General features: G+C 44.6%; 1 protein-coding gene across 8 annotated transcripts in view; it reads right to left on the bottom strand.

Moving 5' to 3' along the window:
- Positions 1-15,788, bottom strand: part of SYCP2 (synaptonemal complex protein 2) — a 752,024-nt gene that overhangs the window by 602,031 nt on the left and 134,205 nt on the right. The window lies entirely within an intron of this gene.

The following is a 15,788-nucleotide window of genomic DNA, read 5'->3' as shown; positions in this document are numbered from 1 at the left end:
TTATTAGTACATGCAATCTAGGTTACACAAGTTAATAGTGAGGTCAATATTCAAAAGCCATTTAGATAGATAACGTAATAATTATCCGTCTAAATGGCTTGCTCAATTATAAGTGGTCCTTATTTGGTTAAATCTTGCCGGATAAGAAGGGGGCATTCCGGGGCAAGTGGATATTCGATATTCTGAGTTAGCCGCTTAATCAATGTGGCTAACTCTGGGCAGCCCATAGGGCTGGCTAACTTTAGCATACCCTGCTAAAGTTTATCCAACTAACTAGCCAAGCCGCACAGCAGATTAAAATGGACCTCAGTGTTTTTAACATGCATGAATTAGCTCATGAGAATATTAATGCAAAATCTATGCTAATAAGTAACTGAGATGCTCATTAGCACATAGAAAAGTAACACATTAAAGCGCACAAAAGTGGACATTAAAGTAAAACTCATGGAAGTGTAGCTAATATTTAGTGATAACATCCACATTAATGTAATAACTAACTTTAGCACATTAATGCTCATGTCATTAACATGAGCAGTTAATGTGAACTGTAAACGGTCATAGTGATCATAACATGATCAAATTTAAACTAATAACTGGAAGGGGGACAATAAGTAAATCTACAGCTCTAACACTAAATTTTCAAAAGGGAAACTGATAAAATGAGGAAAATAGTTAGAAAAAAACTGAAAGGTGCAGCTGCAAAGGTTAAAAGTGTTGAACAGGCATGGACATTGTTTAAAAATACAATCCTAGAGGCTCAGTCCAGATGTATTCCACACATTAAGAAAGGTGGAAGGAAGGCAAAACTATTACCGTCATGGTTAAAAGGTGAGGTGAAAGAGGCTATTTTAGCCAAAAAAAAATCCTTCAAAAATTGGAAAAAGGATCCATCTGAAGAAAATAGGATAAAGCATAAGCATTGTCAAGTTAAGTGTAAAACACTGATAAGACAGGCGAGGAGAGAATTTGAACTGAAGTTGGCCATAGAGGCAAAAACTCATAATAAAAACTTTTTAAAATATATCCGAAGCAAGAAACCTGTGTTGCGTCCGTCGCTGCTCGACGCTCTCACTCCGCCCTCTTTACCTCTGTGGCAACTCCCTCCGGATCTGATGGATGGTTAGCTCCCGCGGCGTCTTCTTGCCGTCTCCCTCCAGCGTCCCCGGACCGGCACGACGCTGCGGATCAGCCATGTTGCCTGATGACGTAGGGCGCGCGCTCCAATTGATGTACCAGCAAGGGCGCGCATCTCGAAGGCGTCCCCCTGGGATGACGTCATACGCTTCCAATATAAAAGGTCTCAGTATTCGCTAACAAATCGAGTTAGCAAGGGGATTGCTTCGGCTTTACTCCCAAGCTACTCTGCTTCCTCGGACTTACCAGGGGTACCCGCTCTTCGGGGGCCTCGCTCTCTTTTCTTTATTTCAGATTGCAGATAGGAACCGGTACTCGCTCCTCGGGGGCCCATGTTCCTGAACACTCTGAAGATTCTCTACTGCCTGGAAACTATCGCAGATACAGACATTTGTGAGTTACCATCGCTCTCTCAGAGCTTTCCCTGGAACCAGGTACTCACTCCTCGAGGACCTAACCCTTTCCAGCTACTAAGCTTCCTTAATACCTTAAGTGAGTTTGTCATCCAGTTCTGGCTATGAACACAGCATACCCTGTCTACTCACTATCTATAGTTTCTCTATAGCTCAGCAAACCTGGGATCGCTGTTCCAGTACCTGAGGGACTTCAGCCCTGCCGGGCATATCACCTCACTACTGCCACCTCTGGTGGTTCTACTAACCTGTCTAATAAAAGAATTATCTGTGTCTGTCTCCATACCCAAGCCTAGTCGGTGGTCCCTCTCAGGATATCCTCCTGGGGGCGCATTCATCTGCCATCGGCCCAAAGATCCGCCTATCTACATTCCTCTATAGCTGAGTGCCTTCTCCATCCTGCTGTCCTGTGAGAACACCTGTTACAGGTAAGCAACTCTGCTTTCTCACAGGACAAGCAGGATGGTAGTCCTCACATATGGGTGAGTACCGAGCTGAGGATGCCCAAGCAAGGCACCAAATGAACCCAAAGACGTGCAACAGGCACAAGAACTGGGGTGGAATTTGGTAGAGGGCATCCTGAACCCTACCGGGTTGGTGGAAGGATGTTGGTAACTCAGTTCGCAAATAAGTTGCGTAGCACAGACTGGCCGAAGATGGAATCTTGTCTGCCAGCCTTGTGTAAACAATAATGGGCTGCGAAGGTGTGGAGAGAGCTCCATGTAGCAGCATTACAGATGTCAGCAAGCGGTACCGAGCGTAGGTGTGGTACTGATGTTGCCATGACCCTGACAGAATGTGCTTTAACACGGTCTTGAAGCAGACCTGTTGGTAACAAAAGGAAATACAGTCCGCTAACCAGGAGGAGAGAGTCTGCTTACCCACAGGTTTGCCCAATTTGATGGGATCGAAGGAAACAAACAATTGAGTGCCCTTCCTGTGGGCAGCTGTATGGTCTAGATAAAAAGCTAGAGCAAAAAAAAATGATCTTACTAAACTGGCTCTCTGATAAACCGCCTTTGGTGGACTCCTGGTTTTCTAGAATGATTTCCTTGTGCAGTCTTGAATATGCCACAGCTCGGAACACCTCCTTCAAGAAGTTCAAGGCCATCAAAGTTATTTGGGAACCCTTGATTACCTACTTAAATCCTACCATTCACTCTGGACCATAAAAGTGAATGAATACGAAGTTGCTTTTATTGTTCCTTGCTGCCTTTTAGTTTGCTATCCTCGGCAGGCGGGGGGGGGGGGGGGGATTGGGGGGAATAAGGGGTTAAGGGAGGGAGGGAGGGAGGATGGGGGACTCAATGGTATTGTACAGGTCATAGAGACAACTTGCTTATAACAGATGCTTACATGTCAGGATGTTCTCTTGTTCCTGACGGAATGTTTTGTTTGGTTACACTAAACTTCTCTTGTCGTTTGTGACCGTTTCTGTTTACTTCCAACCATGTATGAGAGTATATGTTAAAATGTTAATAAACATATGTGAAAAAAAAAAAAAAAAAAGCTAGAGCACGTTTACAGTCAAAGTTATGCAGAGCCCATTCTCTTGGGTTTGAGTGGGGCCCGGGAAAGAAAGTGGGTAGTATAATGGATTGATTGATATGAAACTCTGATACTACCTTAGGCAAAAATGTGGGGTGAGTGCGGAGTACTACCCTGTCATGCAGAAGTTTAGTGTAAGGCGGGTAGGTGACTAAGGCCTGTAACTCACTAATTCTGCGGGCCGATGTGATCGCCAACAGAAAAATCACTTTCCAAGTGAGATAGCGGAGATCACAGGATTGGAGAGGCTCAAACAGCGGTTTCATGTGCCTTCCCAAAACCATGTTGAGGTCCCAAGAAGGGGCCGGAGGGTGCAGTGGAGGTTTAAGGTGAAGCAAGTCCTTCAAAAAGTGTGTGACAAGGGGTTGTACTAAAATGGGTACATCCCCCACACCTTTATGGAAGGCGGCTACTGCACTGACATGTACCCTAATAGAAGAAGTTTTGAGGCCTGACCCTGACAGGTGCCAGAGATAGTCCAGAAACTTCGGTGTGGGACAAGTGAAGGGATGAATGGACATGGAAGTACACCATCCTGTAAACCTGTTCCATTTATAACGATAAGACTGCCTTGTGGAAGGCTTTCGTGAAGCTACTAGGACACGGGAAACCGGCTCTGAAAGGTTAAGAGGTTGAACTATTAACCTTTCAACATCCAGGCAGTCAGGGAGGTTGGGGTGACAAAGGCAATCGTTGTTCTGAGTGATCAGAAGCGGGTCCTTCCCTAGAGGAATGTGCCAGTGTACCGATAGGTGGTGGAGAATTGGAAACCAGACCTGGCATGGCCAATGAGGGGTTATGAGAATCATTAGACCCCTGTCTCTTCGCAACTTCACAAGAGTCTTTGAAATGAGTGGAAGTGGAGGGTACGCATAAAGGAGATTGCTGGCCCACGAGAGGGAGAAAGCATCCCTGGGCTGGCGGTGTTGGCTGTGAGTGAGAGAGCAGAAGTTCCCTGCTTTGCGGTTGTGAATTGATACAAAGAGGTCTATGTGAGGATAACCCCAACGTTGGAATATTGAGTCCGCTGCAGTGGGGTTGAGGGACCACTCGTGTGGTTGAAAAGTGCGACTCAGCTTGTCCGCCAACACATTATCCACTCCCAGCAAGTAGGCGGCCCTGAGGTACATCGAGTGGGAAAGGGCCTCCGCCCATATCTGTGCAGCTTCCTGACACAGGAGGTAGGAGCCCGTTCTCCCTTTGCTTGTTGATGTACCACATGGACACCTGGTTGTCGGTTTGAATCAGGATGACCTGGTTGGAGAGGTGATCCTGAAAAGCCCTGAGAGCATATCTGATTGCATGAAGCTCCAGGAAATTTATCTGGTGTTTGGCTTCCTCTGGAGACCAGATGCCCTGAGTTTTCAGGTTTCCAACATGTGCTCCCCTGCAAAGGTTGGAGCTATCTGTTGTCAAGGTTATTTGAGGTTCTGGAATCTGAAATGGGAGGCCTTGTACCAGATTGGATTGGTTTGTCCACCAAGCTAGCGATAAGACGGAGCTGTTTGGTGATGCGGATTGTGGAGGACATTGGCTGAGAAGACTGAGTCCACTGCGATCTTAGAGTCCACTGCATGACTCTCATGGCGAGGCGAGCCATGGGCGTGACTTGCACTGTGGAGGCGATATGACCCAATACTATCAGGAAATGACGTGCTTACTACATTAATAGAAAAAGCAGTACAAAAGCAACTAGCGGAACATCTAGATAACAATAACATACTCTACCCCTCGCAACATGGCTTCAGAAAACACTATAGCACCGAAACATTACTAATCTCTCTAACAGATAATGTACTATGCGGATTTGACAGCAGAAAACACTACATTACGATACTATTAGATCTGTCAGCAGCATTTGACACAGTAAACCATAGCATACTACTGAAAAGACTAGAAGAAATAGGATTACAAAACAAAACAATTGAATGGTTCACTTCCTATCTTAACAATAGATCTTTTCAGGTACAGATAAAAAACACAATATCAGACAAAATCGAACTAAAGACAGGGGTCCCCCAAGGTTCAGCACTTTCGGCGACTCTATTTAACATTTACATGCTCCCCCTTTGCCACCTACGGGCAGGACTAGGTATCATACATTACATATATGCCGACGACATTCAGCTAATTCTACCGGTAGAAGAAACAATTGAAAAAACACTAAACTTTGCAATGTTGTACCTAGATATAATAAAACAACTAATAACCAAATGGAACTAGTAATTAACATTGAAAAAACAGAATTTATACATCTTGAACGAAAAAACATTGAAATAATTCAGAATCCCATCAAATTTAAAAATGACAAAACAGTGGAGTTAACTGAGAAAGCTCGAGACCTAGGAGTAATAATAGACACGGAACTCAATCTTAAGCAACACATATCACTGAAAGTTAGAGAAGGCTACACCAAATTATTGGTCCTTAGGAGACTAAAACCCTTATTAACTCAAGCACACTTTCGAACAGTACTACAAGCACTAATATTCGCTAGCACAGACTATTATAACACACTTTTCCTAGGATTACCATATACAACAATCAGACCACTGCAAATACTACAGAACTCGGATGCCAGAATACTTACTGGAAAAGGCAGAAGAGATCATATCACCCAAACTCTTGCCGATTTACACTGGCTGCCAATAGAACAAAGAGTGCAATTTAAAATGCTTTGCACAATTTGTAAACTAATCAATGACGAAAATGCCAATTGGTTAAACACTGCACTACGATTGCATGTCCCCCAGAGAAATCTCAGATCGGCCAATAAAGCTCTACTAACCATACCCTCAGTCAAAACAGCAAAACTGACCCAAGTTAGAGAGAGAGCACTATCTTTAGCGGGGCCAATATTATGGAACGCATTACCACTCGAATTAAGACTAATGAAAGATTTAAAACTCTTCAAAAAAAGATTATAAACATGGCTCTTCAAAAAAGCCTTTCTCAGTGAGGTCGACGAATAAGAACACCTACACACAGCTGAAAGTCACCCAAAAGCATAACTGCTTACTTTATTATTTTCATCATAATTAAGTATTAAATTAAGAGAAGGACAGTATAGAATGTATATGATTATCCTATTAATCATATAAATGGAAATCCCAATCCACTTTCCATATAGAGTATATTATTGAAACAGGTAAACCATTGTGATGGTGCATTACTAAACGACGGTATAGAAACATTTTTAAATAAATAAATAAAATAAATAAATGTTGCCAAGACTGCAGTCGAAAGGCCAGAGAAGCAAGAGTGAGAGCTCGATCCTGAGGTAGGAAAGCTTTCACTCTTAGAGTGTCCAAGTCGTCCCCTATGAACAATAGAGTTTGCGAAGGAACTAGTCTGGATTTTTGATAGTTTATGAGAAAACCCAGGGAGATCAGGGAATGCAAAGTGAGGCGAAGGGACATCAGTGCACCTTGCCGAGAGGGAGCCCTTATCAACCAATCGTTCAGATAGGGGTAGACGTGAACACTCTGACTCCTAAGGTAGGCCGCTACCACCACGAGGCACTTGGTGAAGACGGGTGGGGCAGATGCTAGGCCGAAAGGTAACACTCGATATTGGAAGTGTTTTGGGCCTACTAGAAATCGCAGGAATTCTGCGATGTGACGGAGTGATTAAAATGTGCATGTAGGTGTCCTGAAGGTCTAGAGAGCAGAGCCAGTCTCCCCTTTGAAGAAGGGGAAGTAGAGAACCCAAAGTCACCATCTTGAACTTTTCTCTTTGTAGGTATTTGTTCAGAGTGCGAAGATCCAATATTGGGCGCACCCCACCTGACTTTTTTGGTATCAGGAAATACCTGGAATAGAACCCTTGCCCATGTTCTGAGAGGGGCACTGGTTCTATTGCTCGGGACTGGAGGAGGAGGGAGACCTCCTGCTCCAAGAGTGGTGAATGATCAGATGTTCCCCACGTCAGCCGAGGCGGGGAATCCGGTGGGACAGATAGAAAGTTGAGGTGGTAATCTTTGGACACTACTGCAAGTACCCACTGATCTGTCGTGACTGTGTGCCATAGGCTGGAGAAGTGGCACAACCGGCCGCTGACCAGAATGGTCGGAAGTAGAAGCTGGGTACTGCTCTCTTGAAACGAGTCAAAAAGCTGCCGCTGGACCTGGTTGAGTGGCTGGCTGTGACTTCTGCCCTCTAGGCTGCCTAGTTTAGCCTTTTCGGTAAGACTTAGAAGGCCGACCCCTGGACGCTGGGGGATAGTATCTCCTCTGCCGGTAGAATTGTCTCTTAGAATCCCTCTTAAAAGATCTTTTGGATGAAGAAGAGGGATCAAAAAGCAGTAAGGAGAGCTGGCACAGAGTCTCTTGGTGGTCCACTGCTTCTTGAATCTTTTCACCGAAAAGATTATCTCCCACACAGGGCAAATCAGCCAATCTGTCTTGTACCTCTGGTCTGAGGTCTGAAGATTTTAGCTAGGTCCATCTCCTTGCACTGATACTGGCTGCCGACAGCCTGGAAGCAGTGTCAAAGATGCCATATGCTGATCGTACTTCATGTTTGCCAGCATCTAAGCCCTCTTGTGTAGGGCATGAAGTTGGTCCTGGAACTGCAGAGGTAAGGCCTCAGCAAAGTCTTGAATCTTCGTGAACAAGGCCCTATCATATTGGGTCATGTAGAGTTGGTAGGATGCAATGCGAGAGATGAGCATTGATCCATGGAATACCCGTCTTCCAAATGCATCCAGGAACTTCTGATCTTTCGCTGGGGGAATGGATGAATGAGGTTTGGAGCATCTGGCTCTCTTCTGGGCTGACTCTACAACCACCGAGTGATGATCCAATTGAGTTCTTTGGAAGCCAGGGGCTGACTGAACTAAGTAGGTGGCATCTGCTTTTCGGTTAACAGATGCCACTGAGCCAGGGTGCTCCCAGTTTCTCTTCAAAAGGTCCAATAGGATGTCATGAATAGGGATGGACATGATTTCCTTTGGAGCATTGAGAAATTGTAGAAGCTCTAGCAGCTTGTGTCTAGAGTCCTCTTCTGTCTGAAGCTGGAATGGAACTGTTTCAGACATCCATAACGAAAAAAATCTCAATTCTTTTAGGACCTCCTACTGGACCAACGCCCTGACATATTCTGCCTAACTGAATCCTGGCTCAAAAGCTCTGACACTGCCCTCATCAGTCAACTTCCCAAAGATACCTATGACATTTACTCCATCCCCAGACCAAAAAAGAAAGGAGGCGGACTCCTTTTCCTGGCCCGAAAAAAACTCAGATTTGCTATCCAACCACTCAAAGTTTCACCCCCTCTCAAGCTTTGTCTATTCAAATCAAAGAATCTTCAAATTCTCCTGCTATATGCCCCCTCAGGCGCCCTAGACCACAACTTATTCCCCCTAATCGAAGCCATCACCAATCACACAAACTAAGCCACCCCCTCAATCATTCTTGGTGACTTCAACCTTCACTTTGACAAAACACCCCCCTCACCCGCCTGTGAGCTCCTCATCAACACCATGACGGCCATCGGCTTCAATCAAATCATCAACTCCTCCACTCAGAAGGTAGGCCACACCCTGGACCTAATCTTCATTAATCAACACGTCTCAAGCATAAACCCTCCCATAACCTCAGCCATCCCCTGGTCCGATCACATGCTCATCCAGTCCGAGCTATTTCTAAAAAAAACCCCAACAGTTGCCGACCCCCCCTAAAAATACATACATTTCACCAAGCCTTACAAGTCTGAGGATATCATCGAATCCCTTCCAAAAGCTCTAAACTCTCTAAAAATGAACGATGCAAACACTGCAGCTAACTCTTGGATCTCAATAACCGCTGAAACAGCAAAGAGCATATGCCCTACCATAACTAAAGAAATCAAAACCCCCAGCAAAACCAAAACCCCATGGTACCGGCATTCGTGATATGGATCGCATCATGCTGGTTTACATTTTAACAGGGGGTGAAAAATGAAGATACAATAAAAACTTTAACAGGTGCGGAGCAACACTGAAATTACAATAAAACAGGGATATTCAAAACTAGGAGTAGAAGAAAAAGGCGACAGGAATTTAACAGAGAGAGCAGTAAGTTACACTGGTCTAGTAATGTCTGACTGTGATTGTTGGATAATTATGGTTTAGTTAGGGTCCGGAAAGGCTTGCTTAAACAACTACGTTTTGAGCCTTTTTCTGAAAGTTAGAAGGCAAGGTTCCTGTCGCAATTCCGGTGGGATGGAGTTCCATAGCAGTGGTCCTGCTGTGGAGAAGGCCCGGTCTCTCAGGGTTATATGTTGGGAGGTTTTGGAGTGTGGTACATGTAGAGATTCTCTGTAAGCCTCTCTTATGGGTCTGGAGGAGGAATGTTTTCTGAGTGGTATTTGAAGGTTGAGGGGAGCAAGGCAATGGATAGCTTTGTAGATGGTGGTGATGGACTTATAAATGATTCTGTAGTGAACTGGCAACCAATGTAAGTCTTTCAGGATGGGAGATATGTGGTCTCTTCTCCTCGTGTTTGTCAGTATTCTGGCTGCAGTGTTTTGGACCATCTGAAGAGGTTTGGTGTGAGATGAGGGAGACCTAATAAGATAGAGTTACAGTAGTCTATCTTAGAGAAGATTATTGCTTGTAGAACTGTTCTATAATCATGAAAGTGAAAGAGTGGTTTTATTCTTTTTAGGACATGTAGTTTATGAAAACAGTCTTTAGTTGTTTGGTTAATAAATGATTTTAGGTTAAGCCGATTATCTATAATAACTCCTAAGTCTCTTACTTGTGAAATTTGCAGGTTGGCTGGTGGGTTCGTAGTGATATTACTGTTTTCTGGGAAAATGAGAAGGTATTTGCTTTTTGAAGAATTTAGTATTAAGTTTAGGCTGGTGAGGAGGCAGTTGATTTCTTGAAAACAGTGTTCCCAAAATTCTAGTGTTTTTGTGATGGATTCTTTAAGGGGGATCACGATCTGGATGTCGTCGGCGTATAAGAAGTGTTTTAGGTTCAATTTGGTTAACAACTGGCAAAGTGGAAGAAGGTAAATGTTGAAGAGTGTGGGTGAAAGGGAGGAGCCCTGAGGAACTCCTAGTGAGGAAGGGTAACGGTGAGATTCTTTGTTGTGGATTTTGACCTTGAAGCCTCTGTTCCCTAGGAATGTTTTGAACCAGGCCAGAGCAGTTCCTGTAATGCCGATGTTTGTCATCTGATTTAGTAGTATGGAGTGGTTAACGGTATCAAATGCTGCTGACAGGTCCAGTAGGATCAATAAGAAGGCCTGACCTTTATCGAGGCCCATGATGAGGTAGTCTGTCAGGGAGATGAGTAGGGATTCAGTACTTAATGCTTTTCGGAATCCATATTGAGTAGGGAACATCCACCAAACTAAAAAACAAATACAAAAACCTCCTCCACACCTACAACACTGATATTAATAACACCAAACGCCTCTTCTACGCAGAAAGGATCCACAACTATCAATACAATTTATTTTATTTATTTATTTATTTGTCTATTTATTTATTTATTTATTTAAAGTTTTTATATACCGGTATTAGTGGGAACATCATATCGGTTTACATGTAACTCAAGAACAAGACAGAAGGTACATTGAATAGGGGAATACAACATGGAGAGGGGGAAGCAGAGTCAATCCCAAAACGCTATTCGCCTATGTATCCGACCTAACCAGCCCCACCCACAACCCACCCGCAAACAAAAACCAGGACAAAATATGAGAAGATTTAGCACAATTCTTCAGCAACAAAACCACCAGCCTGATTGCAAACATTCCTAACACCAACGTGAAACCTCCCAAACCACCCAACATATCCATCCCCTCCTGGGCTCATTTCAATCACATTGCATCAACGGAAGTGGAGCCAATCATACGAAGAACAAATCCCGCCACACACCCCCTTGACCATATTCCAACAAAGTTCCTAAAACAAGTCTCAAACATCATCGCCAAGCCAATAGCCGACATCATTAACCTCTCTCTGGAACAGGGCATTTTCCCAGACAGTCTCAAATCTGCAATCATCAAACCTATCCCCAAAAAAACGACCCTAGACATCTCAGACTCTGCCAACTACAGACCAATCTCCAACCTGCCCTTCATTGCCAAGATCCTGGAAAAAACTGTCAACAAACAGCTCTCCGAACATCTAGAACACCACAACATTCTAAACCCGGTTCAACACGGTTTCAGAAAACTCCTCAGCACAGAGACAATCCTTCTATCCCTCACCGACTCCATTCTCAGAGGCCTGGAAAAGAACACATCATACCTCCTGATATTCCTTGATATCTCCGCCGCATTTGATACCATCAACCACAATACCCTGCTGACCAGACTAAAAGAAATTGGCTTATTTATTTATTTATCACTTTTATATACCGAGGTTCAGGTAACAAAGTTACTAATCACTTCGGTTTACATTCCAACAACTCAAATGGTTTGCCTCATATCTCTCTGGCAGGTCCTACTCAGTAAAAATAGAATCATCTCAATCCAAACAATTCCCCCTACTACACGGCGTACCCCAAGGATCATCCCTCTCCTCCACACTTTTCAACATCTACATGCTCCCCCTCTGCAACCTTCTTTCCAAAAAAGGGCTTACATTTTACATATACGCAGATGACGTACAGATTCTGCTCCCCCTCAAATCTTCCCTCGAAAGCACACTAAAAACCTGGGACACCCACCTGTCAGACATAACTCAACTCCTCGCTCAGCTCTCACTCTCCCTCAACCACAAAAAACCTGAAATCCTTCACATCTCCAACACCCCCAACCGCTATCTCAAACATCAAAGTCCAACAACCCTCCCGAACCATCAACTAGCCCTTACAGCAAGAAACCTCGGAATCACTCTTGATACAGAAATCAACCTCAAAAAGCACATCAACACCATCATCAAAGACAGATTCTTCAAGCTCCAGACCCTCAAAAGACTCAAACTGCTGCTCTTTCCACACGACTACAGACCCGTCCTCCAGACCATACTATTCTCAAAGCTTGACTACTGTAACTCCCTTCTGCTCAGCCTCCCAGCAGCCACAATCAGACCCCTGCAGCTACTACAAAATGCAGCAGCCAGATCCCTCGCAAACCAAAAGAAATCAGACCACATCACTCCCATCCTCAAGAACCTCCACTGGCTACCCATCGCCTTCCGGACACAACACAAAGTTCTATCCCTCATTCACAAGTCACTCCACAACGACAAATTGGACTAGTTAAGCACGCCCCTACGATACCACACACTGCAACGAACCCTCCGATCCTCTAAAACTGGTCTTCTCCACATCCCCACCCCAAAAGAAGCACATCTAACCATGACAAGGGAACGTGCACTCTCCATAGCCGGACCTTCCCTCTGGAACAGCCTTCCAGCACAACTAAGATCCGAACCCTCAACACAGCTCTTCAAAAAACACCTAAAAACCTGGCTTTTCTGGCTAGCCTTCCCCCAATGATCATACCCCCACCACCCTACCCTTCCTTGTTAGCCCTGTCCCGTTATCATTTTGTCCGACCCCCTGTCCCTGGTCGCATGCCGCTCAATTTCACCACGTGTCATTTTAAGGCTAACCAATCCCTTTAAGTTGCATTAGAAGATTTTGCGTATCAACGTTCATTCTTTTTATATTCCTGTATTGTATCTTGTTGCTAAACTTCAAGTTCATTTTGTTGCATTGTTAAAGATATGTTTCACTGTAAGAAATAAGTACCCCTCCCGCTTATTTCCTTTTCGTTATCTATAAAACCGATGTGATATCATTGATCTAATGTCGGTATATAAAAATGTATAAATAAATAAATCTCCTTTACAAAATTAATAAAGGACAGGTCCTCTGGAGGAGAAACCTTCCTTTCATCAGGAGGAGAGGGCTGGGAAGGTAGATCATCAGAATCCTGGGACGAATCGTCTGTCCAAGGATTATAAGGGTCATCACCAGCTCCCAAATGTTCTTCAGAAGGAAGTAACGGGGTTATTCCTGAAGGCCCTGGCATGGGCATTGATGCTCCTGAAGGAGGAATCGAAGGCATCGATGGAGACATTGAGGGCATCGATGGCGGTATGGCTGGCATCGAGGGAGGCATCGACAGAGGCACCGATGGAATCGGTGACATCGATGGATGTGTCAGTGGCAGCACTCCTGATGGTGGAATGAAGAGGGGAGTTTCTTCATCTTCCTCCGATGACAAGGGAATTGGCGAGGAAGGAGTCGGGTCCCTTGGTTCCAGGGGTGGAAGGGCACCGATTAACTTGTCCATTCTAGCCAATAGCGGTGCCAGCGCCATGGGCATCGGATCGGTGACCGGAGGAGGAACCGGTACCGGTATTGATGGAAGTTGAAAGCCCTGGAGTGCTTTGCTGATGGCCTCTTGGATCATCCGATCCAATTCCTCACGGAAACCTGGGGCATGAATACCCGGTTCCGGAGTGGGAGGTAGCACTGGCATAGCCGGAGGGTCCACCGGTGAAGGTGGAATGGCGGATCCCGGCACCTGTCCAGGTGGGGAACGCCTCGGTGATCCAGAGACAGAAGAGGACAAAGCCTTTTCTGTAAGGGGCTTCTTTGTCGGAGGCTCAGACGACGTCGATGTCGAGGGTCTACCGGTATCGATGGCCTGAGCTTTAAAATGATGGTGTTGATGCTTTTCTCGATGTTCACCCCGGTGTTTTTCCAGAGGAGGAACAGAGGGGGGTCGACACCCGTGGAGTTGTAGAGGCCGGTCGGATAGCAGCAGATTCCTGGTGCTGGCACAACATAGAAGCTATCGATTGAGTCGGGGGTTTTGGCCGAAAGAGAAGACCCATTTTATCGAGTCAAGCCTTGTGACCTTTTGGTGTCATTTGAGCACATTTGGTGCAAGTAAGGACATCATGGCAGGACCCCAAGCACATCACACAGACCGTGTGAGGGTCAGTGATGGACATTGTTCTAGTGCAGTCGGAGCACGGATGGAAACCCAACGCCATGGCTTTGCCAAAATTTAGTCGCGGTGCGGTCAATGGCCGGTAGGCCGTGAGGGAAAACTCGACTGGAATCAACTGAAAACGGGCAAAAAACGTACAGTTCGACCGTGGACCAAAGAAATTGATAAGGGGTACAAGTTTTTGAAATTTTTTAAACAAAGTTCCGTGAGAAAAACTCCTATCAGGAAGAGCTCCTTAACCCGCGTGGCTACTGCTGCACGGAAAAAAGAAGACTGAAGGGGGACCCCTGCTGGCTGCAGGGTTGATGCTATGCTGGGCATGCCCAATAGGTGCCAGTCAAAGTTCTGGAAACTTTGACAAAAGTGTTCCGTGATTGGGCTCCATCCTGATGATTTCACCCGTATGTGAGGACTAACATCCTGCTTGTCCTGTGAGAAACTATAGACCAGTGAGCCTGACTTCAGTGCCAGGAAAAATAGTGGAAACTATTCTAAAGATCAAAATCGTAGAGCATATAGAAAGACATGGTTTAATGGAACACAGTCAACATTGATTTACTTATGGTAAGTCTTGCCTAACAAATCTGCTTCATTTTTTTGAAGGGGTTAATAAGCATATGGATAAAGGTGAACCAGTAGATGTGGTGTATTTGGATTTTCAGAAGGCGTGTGACAAAGTCCCTCATGAGAGGCTTCTAAGAAAACTAAAAAGTCATGGGATAGGAGGCGATGTCCTTTTGTGGATTACAAACCGGTTAAAAGACAGGAAATAGAGAGTAGGATTAAATGGTCAATTTTCTCAGTGGAAAAGGGTAAACAGTGGAGTGCCTCAGGGATATGTACTTGGCCAGGTGCTTTTCAATATATTTATAAATGATCTGGAAAGGAATACAACGAGGGGGTTATCAAATTTGTGGATGATACAAAATTATTCAGAGAAGTTAAATCACAAGTGGATTGTGATACATTACAGGGGGACCTTGCAAGACTGGAAGACTGGGCATCCAAATTGCAGATGAAATTTAATGTGGACAAGTGCAAGGTATTGCATATAGGGAAAAATAACCCTTGCTGTAGTTACATGATGTTAGGTTCCATATTAGGAGCTACCACCCAGGAAAAGGATTTCGGCATCATAGTGGATAATACTTTGAAATCGTCGGCTCAGTGTGCTGCAGCAGTCAAAAAAGCAAACAGAATGTTAGGAATTATTAGGAAGGGAATGGTTAATAAAACGAAAAATGTCATAATGATGCCTCTGTATTGCTCAATGGCGAGACCGCACCTTGAATACTGTGTACAATTCTGGTCGCCGCATCTCAAAAAAGATATAGTTGCGATGGAGAAAATACAGAGAAGGGCAACCAATATGATTAAGGGAATAGAACAGCTCCCCTATGAGGGAAGGCTGAAGAAGTTGGGGCTGTTCAGCTTGGAGAAGAGACGGCTGAGGGGGGATATAATAGAGGTCTTTAAGAACATGAAAGGTCTTGAACAAGTAGATGTGAATCGGTTATTTACACTTTCAGATAATAGAAGGACCAGGGGGCATGCCATGAAATTAGCAAGTAGCATATTTAAGACTAATCGGAGAAAATTCTTTTTCACTCAACGCACAATTAAGCTCTGGAATTTGTTGCCAGAAGACATGGTTGTGCAGTTAGTGTAGCTGGGTTCAAAAAAGGTTTGGATAAGTTCTTGCAGGAGAAATCAATTAACTGCTATTAATCAAGTTTACTTAGCTAATAGCCACTGCTATTAATTGCATCAGTAGAATGGGATCT

This window comes from Rhinatrema bivittatum, chromosome 8 (assembly GCF_901001135.1).
Source record: "Rhinatrema bivittatum chromosome 8, aRhiBiv1.1, whole genome shotgun sequence".
NCBI lineage: Eukaryota > Metazoa > Chordata > Amphibia > Gymnophiona > Rhinatrematidae > Rhinatrema > Rhinatrema bivittatum.
This window is presented reverse-complemented; position numbering and strand designations above follow the sequence as displayed.